The sequence below is a fragment of the Microplitis demolitor genome, chromosome 1 (assembly GCF_026212275.2).
Source record: "Microplitis demolitor isolate Queensland-Clemson2020A chromosome 1, iyMicDemo2.1a, whole genome shotgun sequence".
In the NCBI taxonomy this organism is placed as follows: Eukaryota; Metazoa; Arthropoda; class Insecta; order Hymenoptera; family Braconidae; genus Microplitis; species Microplitis demolitor.
The window spans coordinates 7,929,490-7,944,871 of NC_068545.1; the positions used below are offsets into that span (position 1 = coordinate 7,929,490).

General features: G+C 29.8%; 1 long non-coding RNA gene across 1 annotated transcript; it reads right to left on the minus strand.

Moving 5' to 3' along the window:
- Window positions 1–5,060: 5,060 nt before the first annotated feature.
- On the minus strand, window positions 5,061–14,210 carry LOC128667767 (uncharacterized). The gene is made up of 3 exons (XR_008403727.1): window positions 13,897–14,210; window positions 5,747–5,847; window positions 5,061–5,602 (listed from the first exon to the last, which is right to left on the minus strand). It is a non-coding gene; the product is annotated as an uncharacterized LOC128667767 (long non-coding RNA).
- Between the last annotated feature and the right edge of the window lie 1,172 nt (window positions 14,211–15,382).

Here is a 15,382-nt window from a genome sequence, read left to right on the forward strand (position 1 = left end):
ACGATCGAATCAGGCTTGAGCAAAAATACTAATAATCATCATCTTTAAAAGTACCTAGCAAGTGTAGGTTCAAAACCCACATAGATTTTTTAATTTTTTTTTTTTTTTTTTTTTTATTTTACAGCAACCCGAGGAAAAATTATTTTATAATTGAAGATTTAATAAATTACAAATATATTTTAAAAATGTATAAAAACTTAGATTTTTATAACGATTTTTTTTTGCTGGCCGTTCAAAATTTTAAAAAATTTCGTACCATTTAGAGGGCTATTATGAAAATCAATTAAATTTTACGCTCAAATGAAATTGAGATCACCATGAAAAAAATAGTATGAAATTTAATAATAATAAAAAAAATTTAAAAATGTCGAATTGGAATAAAAAATAGCATGAATTTAAATAAAAAAAAAAAAAAATGTAAAATCCATATAAGAAATATCATTAAATTTTTAAATGTTTTATGAGATTTTTAAATGTTTTATGAGATGTGTAAAAAGTTAACAAAAAAACCTAAAATTCTATGAAATTTTATGTAATTTTAGTTCATTTTCTTACAGATTATTAAAGAGATATTTTTTGTTATTATTATTATGATTTCAGACCTGGTTTAATCGTACTTATTCTTATGTTTCATCTTGCGCGGTCAAAACAGGCGTCTTTTCAGATGGTAAAGGAAACATCAAAGTGATTGGAAAATGTTACGATTAAATCGGTTGTTGAATTTCGACTCAGGAAGAAATGGTAAAAAATGGTTTTTTTTTATTATCTTTGAAGTGACTAATGCAATCAAGTCTAAAATCTAATCAGCTTTAGAACTCAATAAAACGTGTCGATTTCCGCCTCTCCCTTCAAAATCAGTTAATTCGTTCGTGAGATATCGTGGGAGAAAGAAATGCTTAAAACAGTTTTTTTCGAAAATAATGGCATACAAAAGTATTTTTAAGCTCGACGAGCTCGAAAATATGTTCTCGAACTCAAGGAGCTCACAGAGCTCAAGGAGCCCATGGAGCTCAAGGAACTTGAAAACGGTGGGAAGTTCTGGAGCTGGCCCGCAGGATCAACCAATAGACCGATTTTTACGATAGGCTCTCGCTGATTGAACTATTGTTATGACATCGTTGGTATCCTTGGTAACCATTTTAAACAGGACAGCTGATTTAGAATTTAGATATCATTCACATGTGTTTACAGCTTACATGCTATGTTGAATCCAAAAATAAGGCAAGGGGCCCAGTTTCTGACCTTTTAAGAGTGTTGGTTGAGGTTATAGTATAGTCAACAAGTGCCTTTTTGACGAAAACCTGTTTAACTTCATCGAAAATATGATTTTGGTCTCATTCGATTCGAAATGGCATCTAGAAAAAATGTTCAAGTGGAAAATTGGGGCTCGCAAAAATTGTAAAAGTTATAAACAATTTAGTAAAAAAAAAAAAAAAGGTTTGGTTTTTTGCAAATATTTCGAAAACTATCTGAGGTATCCACAATTAAAAAAAAAATCCTTAAAGAAGAGGAAATTTCCTAAAAAAAAGTACTTTCTCCCCGACTTGTACCGACGGTATTTATAATTTTAATTTAACGGTGAAAATGGGACTAAAAACGGGTAGCAGCGCGAGCACGCGTGTTGACCGAATCAATAGCATAATGAATAAAAATTATTTTAACCGATTAAATATAAATATTAAGAAATAAAAAATTTGGTACTTTCAAAACACATGAATAAATAATAATCCGCCGAAAAAAAAATTTTACCCCGATTTTTCAATTAACTATGCTTTTGTTAATTAGTTAATTTTTACCTGTTGAAAGTTTGCATAAGAACTATGATTATTTGTAAACTAAAAACCCAGAATTTTTTTTACTTCTTGAAGCTATTTTTGAAAGGGCTTAGAAACGATCGCCGTTGGAAAAATTAAAAAAATTTGATTTTTCACTTTATCAACAATCTAAAGTATTGAAAAATGAAAAACATAAATAAAGTAATTAAAAAAAAATTTTTTTTTCACTATTTTTATTAATTTGTATTTTTATCGCTAAAAGCTACATGACAATAATTTTTTAAAAATTTTTACTTGCATTGTTTAAATAATTGTTATAAACAAATGCATTGTTAATAAGATTTTTGAAAATTTTTTTTTGGAAATAAGATGCTTAATGAAAATAATGATTTTTAAGAAAAAAATCGTTTCTTAAAAAAATTTATTTATTGCAGAAAAACGCCTTTGCTAATTAACAATTTTTTTTTTATTCTTATTATTAATATTAAGGAACCATTTTTTTTTCTAAAATCATAATTTATCATGTTCTCTTATATTGTAAAAAAAAATTTTTTTAATCATTTTTTATTTGTTTATTTAACAAACAATTTGTTATAACTAAATGAATTTTTACGCAATATTTTTTTCAAATACTAAAAAAAATACTAAAAACAACCATGTGTATTTTTTATTGAGAAAATTTTTTTTCTATTTTTATAGAATTTTTAAAATTATTGTACAGTTGGACTTGTCGCTACCTTTCTGTTTTTCTTCATTGTTATTTAAATAACTTATAAACTATTGAAGATACGACTAGAACACTTCAAGCCTTATTTATTCTTTATTAAATAACGAACAAATTGAGCTTTTAATCGAAGCTCTAACTCAATTATACAATGAATTATGAATGGAAGTATTTTCGCAAAAAAAAATTCCTTAACTTTTTTTTTATTTGTAGTTCATAAAATGCTTAGAAAAAAAAAAAAAATTAAAGAATTTTTTTTACGAAAATACTTCTATTCATAATTCTTTGCTTTTGATTTTGGTCTGCTTGAATACTTAGATGCTCGCACAGTTCTTTCTTTACCAGATACAAAGTAGAGGATCTTCTCATATTATGTAGAAGGACTGAAAGAACGTACAAGGTATCCATCTTGTTGCCCACTGGATTTACCGATCCTTATGTCCCAAAAAAACCTCCCTTCATTATTCCAAATGATTCGGCCTTCCGTTTTCTAACTGTCAGGAAGTTCTCTGTCTATCACCGCCTACACTAAAACTTGGCGCCATGCTCTCACCATTATCTATCTATATACATATAAATATGACTAGAAATAATGGACCACGAAGAAGTAAATTATCATTCGAGTAATTTTTCATTCAAATTATCGATTATTAATTACTGATAGTAGTACCATCAGGGTGTTTTGTGTCATAGAAAATCAATCCTGGTATTCTAAAAAGGTTTTTTTGAGTAGAGTGCGTTTCGGAAACTGATAGAATGTCTATCCGGTTTCTTTGCAAGACAGCTTGACTTCATTGCACTTACACTGAATGCCATTGGATTTCCACAGCGCTATTTTAAATAGATTGCTCATATTTTTCTAGATAATCGTGTAAGTATATTTATCATGGTATTTACAGTAATTCTGTCTGTTTAAAGATCACATCTTTTAGGTCGGTATATGATTTCTCAATAACTTGTTCTATATTTGGAATTGCTGTGGGTTCTGGCCTTAGCTGCGCAGCGTTGGCATATGGTTTACTGTGTGTTGTGTTGATACTAGTAGGAGACGGGTAGTTATTGATGCTGTTTGAGGGTGGGGTAGGCAAGAAAATTGTATGCAGTTCCGGGTTGACGTCATTGGGTCATTTCATGTCAAATCGAAATTTTTCTAATTTTTCAACGTTATTTTTTTAATATCTTGAAAACCATGATAGTTATAGAAATGATCTTTATTCTGTTTTGAAGGGGACACTTGAATTTATTGAAAAGAAAAAAAAATATTTTAAATAAAGAAATTCAAAAAAAGTCAAAGGAAACAAAAAATTAAAACGTGATTTTGTGGTTGAAAATTTTTTTTTGACATTTTTTTTTCTCCTTCCCTCACATTTAGTGGGTAACCAACCCAAAAATGAAGGAAAAGTAAAAAAAAAATATTTTTTTATCTTGATGATCATTACACAATTAAAGGAACAAAACTTATTCCTTTAATTATTCAGCAAAACTTTGATCGATTACGGCCAAAAAACGGTTCGATAGATCAATTTGGAAATATGTAGGGTTATTAGGGGTACACTAAGCTAAAAAAGTCCCTGGCAACATTAGTTTTTTCATCGATATTTACAGAGTAGTGGTTAATTTACTAAAAAACCCAAAAAAGTCATGTTTTTGTACTTCTAATGGATGTTAAAAACAAAAAAAAAATTGTTTTCAAAAAATGATGATAAGGTCTTGTAGAAGATTTATCCAAGTTTTTAACGCCGCCCTCGAATTTACTGTGCGATCATTGGTACCTGAAATATCGATGATCAAAGCCAAAAAGATCACTTTTTGTTTAAAGGCCGATATCTCTGCGACAAATTGCCCAACGAGGTTAAAAAAAAGCTAAATTGAAGCTAAATAAATTGGCAACACCACATATGCATAGATTTAGTTGAAAAAATTTTTTTGCAGCCCGTGGACTCTCTCAAAGAAAAGAAAAAATTTAGAAAATTTTATCCTCGCGGTATTTCTCATGTTTGTGCAATAGCTGAAGCTCTAAATTAATGTTGATGAAAATGCACTGAAACTAGAGATTTCAAGCTATAAAAAGCTCCTTTTTAAATCCCGATAAGATTATTTTTCACGGAGCTACAGTTTTGCAAAAATCACTAAAAAATTTCTAAAATTTTTCTGTTCCTTTAATCTATAGTATGAGTGTATACACACTGTTAAAAATTTTTGTAAAATTACAATATTTTTACAAAGCAGTGGTGTAGTAAAAGTACAAAGCAATGTATGTCAATACAAGATTATAACACAATTTGAGTAATTTTTCATGATGCGTTAGGGAAACTACTAAAATGAGTTGTAATTTTACGATCATTGTGCATAAATCGTACACGAGTTGTAATTTTACAAAATAGTACATTGATTTTAAATAAAATGCATTCAAAATTTACAAAAAATATTTGTAATTCAATTTTATACAATTTTCAGTAAAATTACAACAAAATATTGTGATTAATATTACAATATAATCATTGAAATTTTACAATCCTTAAATTTTTTTACAAATTTTATCGTAGAATTACAGAGTGTCTCGTAATTTTTGCCATAAATTTTCATTTATTATACACCAGTTGTAATTTTGCAAAACAATACGTTGATTTTGAATGAAAAGCGTTTAAAGTTTACAAAAGATGTTTGTAATTAATTTGCCATAATTTTTTGTAAGATCACAAAAAACTATTGCGATCTATATTATAATGAAATCATTAGAATTTCACAAACCATAATTTCTTTCTTACAAATTATATTGTAGAATTACAGTGGTTTGTAATTTTACCATAAATTTTTATTTATTGAACACGATCGAGTTGTAATGTTACTATACGATACGGATAGTCAAATAAAGAGCGTTCAAAGTGTACAGAAACGAAAAAAATTTGTTCTTAACGATTTCTCGCTTATAGATGAACATCCATTACTTGAAAAAAAAAGTTTTTTTTTTTAATTTGTTTTCCCAAGTTTGTTTTTTTGTTGCATAGCCTCGTCGTTAAAGCCTCGGTCTTTCGTCCGCAGGGTCCCAAGTTCAAATCTCACTAAAGCGTGTGCAGTCGTTGACAAGTCTAGCGTTTTTCCTCTGAATTAAAAATTTGTAATTCGATTAGAAATTCAATTATTTGCATGTCTGATAATCCCAGAATCACCGAAATAATTGAACAAAAAATTAAAAAATATAAAATAAGAGAATACAATTTTTTAAAAATAAATTTAAAATTTATACCTAGTCTTCTGTATTTCTGTAGTTCAATATTTTTTTACTGTCCTCCGGAATCAAATAAAAGCGTACAGCTATGCTTCGGCGGTGGTGCGGCTATATGCTACCTTGAAAATAAAATCGTGCAGCTGTGTACATTTGCAAAAAAATAAAAATAAAAAAAAATGTATTTTTGGCAACTTAATTTTTTTTAATCTTTTAATTTAGGTCTTATATAATTAAAAAAAAAAGTGCCAGACTTTTTTGTCAGTTATAAATTATTGCCAGACCCCTCTGAACGTATTTTATTATAATTCTTAAAAACTATACTTTTGGCAATGTGAAATTTTAATTATCGTATTTATTGAGTAATTTTAATAATACCTGCAAATCACCAGACAAATTTAGCGGTTTTAAGTAACAGCCAGACGTGAATAAAGTTTACTAATGGATACGACATTAAAGTTTTAAGTGTAAACATAAGTACAGGAAAGATAGCTTATCGACACATGACGGTAGCCGATAGGGGTCGACGCTCCTCGCGTTGTGATTGGTTATTGGGAAACCACGCGTTTCAAATGTAGTCTGGGCGCTCTGCTTACAATAGACTATTTTGAAATAGTTTATTATTATTTTTTTTAATTTATAAAAAAATTTAAAACTAGAAAAAATAATAATTACACCTGCCGCATATATTATCAGATTGTGAAATTCAATAAATAGTATTGTTGCCTTGAAAAGAAAAAAAAATTCAATAAACATTTCACGTAAAATAAGTTATTTACGCGAGAAAAAAAAATGAGATCTGTTCTGATCACATTAGATCAGCTCAGATCAAATTTGATCATAATTTATACTGAACCCAGTTCAGAGTAGATCTGATTTGATCTGTTCAGATCAAACTAGATCTGAGCAAATATAACATTTTTCTTTGGGAAAAAATAGTCCAGATCTACTCTGATCAAATCTAATCAAGTCAGATCAACCTAGATCAAGTTAGATCAACCTAGATCTAATCAGATCAAAATAGATCAACATTGATTAAGCGATCAATTTATGAAGTAAATATAAATAGATCTGATTGGACCTGTACGGATCAAACCAGATCTGAGCTGATATAACTTTTTCGCGGGAAAAAAAGTTTAGATCTGCTCTGATTAGATTAGATCTGTACAGATTATAAATAAATAGTGCTTCACATTATATTATAATTATAAGATTAACTAGCTGAATTTTGACACGTTTACCTAAATGTTGATAGTTGTAAAAAGTCTATCGTAATTAAAATAAATACATTTTCTTGTCTGTTCAGCTGATAATTCTATTATCATAGAAACTATAAACATGATAATAATCTTCTATCGATTTTATCTGATATTCATATAGGTACTTCATATACATCGTTAGATAACTTTCTTGGGTAAATAAGTATAAAATACTTTAAGGAAAAATTCTTTATGTATCTTAAAACGAGATTACTTTCATTATTGTTTATAAAAAAGTGATCCTTCATATTTATGCGAAATGTTTCGTATTGATTATAATCATTTTTATTTAACAAAAAATCAATCTAATCTATGACAATATTTCAATACTTATACTCATTTTATATTACCGTCGAGATCAATAACTATTGGATATTTTGTTTTATTTAAATTAGTATCTTCTTAATTATATGTTAATTTGTATTGTTTGGAGGAGAGTGGTCTTTATTATGAATCTTTATCAAGTTAAATTTCAATTGTATCATTTAAAAGAGAAAATAAAGCTGATCTCATATGGAATATGAAACGTTTACTTTTAATATTAATGGCTTCAATCCTATATATTTTATATTATTGTAATATATTTAATATATTTTTAATCAGACATATCAATTTCTATTAGGATAGAGATAAAAAAACAGATCTATTTAGATCTAGCGAATTAAATCTAATTTGATCTGAGCAGATCTAAGGGTGTTTCTTCTTTACCTTGATCTGTTCAGATCCAAGCAGATCTATTCTGATCAGAGTAGATCTAATTTGATCTAAACAGATCTGGCCAAAATGCAGAATAGATCTAAATTTTTTTCCCGGGTATATTTAATATAAGTTTTTCATTACTGCCGCTCAAATATACGCCCTTTGTTCCACTCTTTGCTCTTATGAAAATTGCACCTAGACTTTAAGTTAGTCTCTTTAAGTTATAGAAATACATCAATCTTTGTACAAGACAGCTCGATCTCCATACATAAAATAAAATTCAACTAAAGTTTTACTGCAAAACTTCTTATTTTTTTGTCATTATATTATTACAACTTTTGACGATATTCTCACGGTAAAACACTCGTGTGACAAAAGCAGGTAAATATATCATCAAAAATGTGTCAAGTAATACGATACTGTCTCCTTCTATACTTACCTTCATCATTTCTTAATCTAACACAAATGTCTTCGTTTGACCTTCGGAAGCTTTTTCAATTACTACCTCTATCAGCACAAAGATCATTGTTTCAATTTTTTGGTACTCAGATATGAATCTGTAGTGTATGAATTCGTATAATAATAGAACATTTATTCTAATTCAAGACTCATAACATAGTTTTTAATTCATCTTTTACATATTTATTTCAGTACATTTATAAAAACACAGTTGATAGCTGTATCTTCTTTCTTTTTTTCGCTTCTCTCTCTTTCTCTTTCTCTCTCTCTCTCTCTCAAAAAAAAAAAGAAAAAAAAATACTATAGTGCTTACTTTCATTTATATTTTCTAATGCATCCTTAAAATAGTTGCTAAAAAAAAAAATTTGTAAGGACGTCAACACACGGTTTGCTAGTAGGCTGTGATTCAACGATAAGTATATTACTTAACAAGGTCTTTCGTGCAAATCTTAACTCACAGAGACTTTGTGATGTAGACGCGCCTAACCCTTAATATTTTTCTCTACGGCTGTAACGCACACCACACCTACATAAGCCGCCCACAGAATCTTTTCTAGTCACCATCTTTTTTCAACTATTTCTGATATACACCCTTATACTATAGCTCATGATATATAACTCATCCCCAAAGTTTTTCGTTAAACACATATCTTATTTTAGCAAAACTCACATACACACACACACACACGCACACACATACACACACGCGCGCATTATGTCAAGATGATGAGAATCCGAAGCAGAACGGATATAATAAAATACGAAGACTGAATCCACTTGTCTTCTGTTGTTTATCTACAGACCACTCGTATAATTTAGCAGATCAAATAATGTTTGATTCGTTGAATCTTCGAGGGTTAAACTTATAATCTAACACATCATTTCTTTATATATATATATATATATATATATATATATATATATATATAGATTATACCAAATTTAATTCAAGTTGAATGGTAATCTTGCGAAACGAATTGACTACACATACTTTTTTCTTTATTCTTTTTTCTTTGTCCTCCACATCCTGTACTACGTCGTGCGGAATGTAATACTATACTCTATCCAGAGTTTGTATTGTCAACAACAAGCATTATTCCATTATATATTATATTGACACATACTGCAGACCTACAGGTTTTCCAATGGAGCCTAATAAATAATCCTGCAGATGCGGATGCACATGGCTCACTCATATAATTATTATAATTTCGATGCACGTGCGTTTGACATTAATAATGTTTCATATTATTTTTGTAATAAAGCTGAATTAGTCAGACGAAAAAAGTAAACACTGGCATGTTTTATCAATTATTTTTACATTTTCATTGATTCAAAATTGATTTCTGAGGGTACATTTGATTTAAAAATAATTTTTTTGTTTCTTTCTTTAAGTAGATTTCATAGAAATATAACTATTTCATTTGTCTCCATGATAAAATTTTCGAAAAATTTTGTTACCTCTAAACTCAGCTTGACGGGCTGAGTCAAGAAATACATTTGGTTCAAAAGTTGATATAAGTATTTATATATACATTTTAAGGTGTCCCAAAAAAAAAACATATTTTTTTTTTAAACTCTTATGGGCTCAAAAGTTACTTTATATTTTAAACAAAATCCTCACCAAATTTCAGCCAAATATCTTTAAAATTGAACTATTAAAAGAAAGGGGTTATTGGTTTCCGTCTGATTTTTGAAAACTGAATTTCTATCAGATCTTGTCAGTTTGAGGTTCTAGGAAGCTATTCTGATTAATTTCACGATGATGTCCGAGTGTATTATGTATGTGTGTACGTACGTACGCACGTACTTATGTAAATATCTGTAACTTTTGAACAGATGATACGATTTTGATCGTCAAGGTGGCATTCGACGCAGCTTGTCAATATCTAAAAGCTTTAAAAAAAATCCGGACGTCGGTTGGCCCTGCGGGCCAGCCCCAAAACTTCCCGCTGTTTTCGAGCTCAAGGGAATCGAAAATATTGATGTAACTATAGTTTCGAGCTCTTCGAGCTCGAAAATCTTATTGCATGCGATTGTTTTTTTATGAGCTTTTCAAACTCTAACAAGTTATGCTTTATGCTAAAGTTTAAAAGTTTAAGAATCGAAAATCATTAATGAACAAGCGGTTTTTAAATTTTAATTCCTGATTATGTTCAATAAACTAAATGTATTGAGGCAGAAATCAATGTCAGTGATCGAAATCAATATTTGAATGAGTTTTGCTTTAGGTCAGAACAATAATATGTAAAATATCCGAGAAAATGATTAAAAACTGTGTTTTTTCGATTTTTTCGTTGATAATATGGATTAAACTTAAGAACAAATTTAATGGCATTATATAATGATCAAAAGAGACCATAAAAAGGAAAAGTTTGTAAGATTTTAGACGCATTTTAGTAGAGTACATTTTGATTTATCTGGTAAAAATAACATAGAATGTTATTTTTTTAACTTTTCAACGCTGATATCTTTTGAACTAACTGATTGTGACATTTGAGGTGGCAATGAGCGCGTTTTATTGAATTCTAGAGCTGATTAGAATTTGAAAGCGATCGATTCAGCAGTCTTGAAGATGTTTGCAAAAAACCGTTTTTTATTATTTCTTTCTCCAATGATATCTCTCGAGCGAATTAACCGATTGAGATGGTTAAGGCGGCATTCGACGCGTTTTATTGAGTTTCAGAGCTGCTTAGATTTTAAAGTTGATCGTTCAATTCGTTTCCTAGAAATCAATAAAAAACTAAAAAATCTTTTTTTTTTTTTTTTCGTAATTCGCCAATACTTTCGAGTCTACTTGATCAAATGTTCTAAAATTTTTAGGAAAGTTGATGGCCAACAAGCTCTTTCAATTGCCGCCTTAAACATCCATATCAATTCATTAGTTAAAAAGTTATAGACCATTCACACACATCCACACACACACACACACACACACACACACACACACACACACACACACACACACACACACACACACACACACACACACACACACACACACACATACAGACACTCGGACATCATTCTGAAAATAGTCAGAATAGCTTCCTAGGATCTTAAAACGTCGACATCTGATGAAAACTCGATTTTCGAAAATCGGGGTGAAAACAATAACTTCTCGAAATTTTTGAAAATCATCGATTTTCTAAGCGGGAAGTTAAAAGAGCTTGATCGGGAGGTTGCGTTCGGAGATATTCCAAAAATAAAATTTTTTCAAAAATGTTTTTTTTTTGGATAACTTTTAATGTGCTGAGTGGATTGATTCCCAATTCTAATCAGCTCTAAAACTTTATAAGCCGCGTTGAATGCCGCCTCAACCATCGAAATTAATTCATTTGTTCAAGAGAAACCGTGAACGAAAGAATTAAAAAAAATTTTTTTTATTAGTTTTTTTTTAAATTTCTTAGAAACAACTACATAAATCAATTTCAAAATCTAATCAGCTCTAGAACTTAATAAAAGGCGTCTGTTGTCATTTCAACCGTCTCAATTAGTCGAATTGTTTGAGAGATATCGTTGGAAAAGAAATAGTGAGCAACGTTTTGTTTCGAAAAGAACGGTATACAAAAGTATTTTCGAGCTCGAAGAGCTCAAAAATGTATTCACAACAATTTTTTCGAGCTCAAAGAGCTTGAAACAGCGGGAAGTTTTGGGGCTGGCCCATAGGGTCAACTGGTCAACCGATTTTTTGACTAAATTTCGTCTGGTATAAATTCGTAGGAAGTTACATTCTCTACAAAAAAGTGCTGATGTATTATGTACGTCAAACAAACTGGGAAAAAGTTACGGGGCTTAAAAGATTGACAAAAATTTTGTTTTCTAAGTGTTAAATTATTCTTTGTAATTTTTTATTTTTATTCCATCAAAAAATTTTTTTTTCAAATTTCGACAAACACGTTTTTGTAGGAAATTTCATTTTCTATGAAAGTATTTGATATCAGATATACGTCAAATAAATGAGAAAATTTAAAACCTGTAACCTCTTTCTCATCCATTTGACGTATATTATGATATCAAATACTTTATGTCGGAAATTAAATTTCCTAAAAGAACGTGCTTGTCAGAATTTGAAAAAAAAATTTTTCGATAGAATAGAAATGAAAAAAAACAAAAAATAATTTAACACTGAGGAAACACAATTTGTGTCGATCTTTGAAGCCTCGTAACTTTTTCCCTGCTTGTTTGTCGTACACAATGCAGCAGTACTTTTTTTTTTAAAGAATTTAAATTCCTTCAGAATTATACCAGGCGGAATTTAAAAAAAAATCAGTCTGTCAGTTGACTCTGAGGGCAAGCCCCAAAACTTCCGCCCATTTCGAGCTTCTTAAGCTCGAATAATTGTTGTGGATACATTTTCGAGCTCTTCGAGCTCGAAAATACTTTTCTATGCCTTTGTTTTCGAAAAATAACGTTTGTTACTATTTTTCTACAATGATATCTCTCGAACGAACAAACCGATTGGAACATTTAAGGTGGTAATCGACGCGTTTTATTGAGTTCTACAACTGATCAGATTTTGAAATTGATTTATCGAGTCGTTTTGGAGAAATTTCCAAAATACTAAAAAAAAATGTTTTCTTAATTTATAACGTTCTCTTCTATTTCGCGCGTCCCACGGCGGAGTGTAGTTGGCGCTCAATAGCCGTTATGGCTCTCCGTTGATCGAAAACTGAAAATAAAATAAACCCAGAACCAAATATCCCACCTGGAGATGTCCTGAATCTCCCTGGACTGGCTGCTCCGCTCAGGCTGGGTTAGAAATCCTAATTGGGCGCCAGTTCGTGTGCCCCACGAACAAAATCAACTCAAAATAACACAACGGAGAAAATGAAAATGAAAATAAAATAAAATGACAGGATAGCGATTTCAGATTTTAGGAATTAGGATAGCAAGAAAGATAGCAGTAATTAAAATAATAAAATTAAATAAATACCGGGTTGATGACCATTTGCTTTAATTATCCATCAATTAATTAAAATAATCAGTCAATATATAGCGCATACTCACATAAATAATGTTCAAAAATAATAATAAATCACTTACAAAAGAAAATAATAGTAATAGTATGCGCATATAAACTTAATTCAAATAATAATACTATTGCATAAACAATAAACGTATTGTAAAACATATAGCTATTAATAATCAACAGTCTCACTCACACTTGAACATAAACAAATGTAAATTAGGAAACAATAAATAAATAATCTTGGATAAGAATTTGAAGTATTTCCCAATACCACTTCCCAGTAAATTCCAATTGTGAATTTACGGTATTTCAAAATAATTTTGTTTTGAACGCAAATAATAAAATAATTATTTGATGAATCAACTCAAAAATAAATATAATAATAATTCAAATTAACCATACTTAATAACTCAAATTAATAATACTTAATACGCAAATTAATAATAATTCATAATCAATATTCAAATAAATAATAATTAATAATTCAAGTTAGGAATAATCAATACGCTAACTAATACTAACTCGTAAGCAATATTCCGTTGAATAATAATTAACAAATCAAATCAATGATAATTCATAAATAATACTCAAATACTGAATAATTTCACTGACTGTACTCGTATTTACTGAGTATAACATTCACGCATTCCATCATATGCTTATGACCAGTTAACAATACTCAGAATTTACTATCTCTCTCTCTCACGCTTAGGCTATATACAAATGATCACCAACTCGGGAACCAAAGTTACACGCCAATGTATTAGCCAAAAAGTACTTACAGTTACGTATTATTCAACTCCCTTGGTTGCACGCTAATACGGTAAATGTATTTTCCTTTATGTGAGTTATCCAAATGCTAAACTAATGCCAATGGGTTTATATTATCTACACAAAATACCAAATGGCGACAAATTTATAATTAGTTTAATGTAACAGAGCTCACACGCTACTCTTACAGAGACTATCCCACGACTGACCATGACAGCACGTGAATCTCACGCCGGCACCTAGGCCGACGCCATTTTGTCGTATATCTCACTTTGACCAATAGAGATATATAACCGTCGCATGTTATTTCTTTACAGTACCACCAACGTACCTCATAACTGTGGCCGTGTAATTTATCAAGTTCCCGACGCTAAATGACCAATTGTACTTTCCCTAATTAATTCATAATATTATTTACTGCTAAACCAACCAATGATTTATTCATAAAACTAGTAGATTTATTTATAATAAATAAATCTACGGATGCCAACTGTTGCGTTGACGCGCATGCGCCAACCAATTTAAAATAATCGTCAACACACAAATGAAATGCGCAACTATTCTCCCCAGCGCTACAAAATCCAAATATATGCTTAACTTACTCAGTAAAATCTCCTGATTTAAACACAATTCACACCTAAGAAATCAATGAAGTATTATTAATACAATAATTAAATGAAATCTTATAAATGAACAAACAATAATCATAATACAATGTTGGATGAGACGTGTGAGCAGCGTGTGCTGCCCTCTGTTGCTCACCGACCTGATGCGAGACTGCCGCGATATTAAAATATCGTGACAAATTCTTTCGTTAACGATTTCTCTTGAACGAATGAACCGATTTTGATGGTTGAGGTGGCATTCAACGCGGCTTACAAAGTTTTAGAGCTGATAAGATTTTGAAATCAATCCATCGAGCGAATTAAAAGTCATTCAAAAAAAACATTATTGAAAAAATTTTATTTTCGAAATATTTCTGAACGTACCCTACTGATTAAGCTCAAATTCTCAGTGTTTATAGTAAATAATAAGCCGCGTCGAATGACACCTCGAAGATCAAAATCGGTTCATCTGTTCAAAAGTTACAGAATATTTACAGACGTACATATAGACATACACTCGGACATCATCTTGAATTTAGTCAGAATAGCTTCCTAGAACCTCAAAAACGTCGATATCTGTTGGAATTTCGATTTTTACAAATCGGGGTGAAACCAATAACTTCCCGAATTTTCGAAAATTTTCAATTTTCTTAGCGGGAGATTAAAAATTTTTAATAGTCTTAATAACCAAAAATTAATTTTTTAGGCTTTTTTAAGAAAAACCGCTATTTTCTTAAAGTTCGCCATTTTTGATTTTTTTTTTTAATTTTTCAAAAATAACTTCAATTAATTCTGCAATTTTTCCCGCCAATCCCAGAGCGGGTGGACTTCTCTTCTATTTTTTTTTTATCAATTGAAAAAACAACTTTTGCAATACTCCTCGAAAGAATTT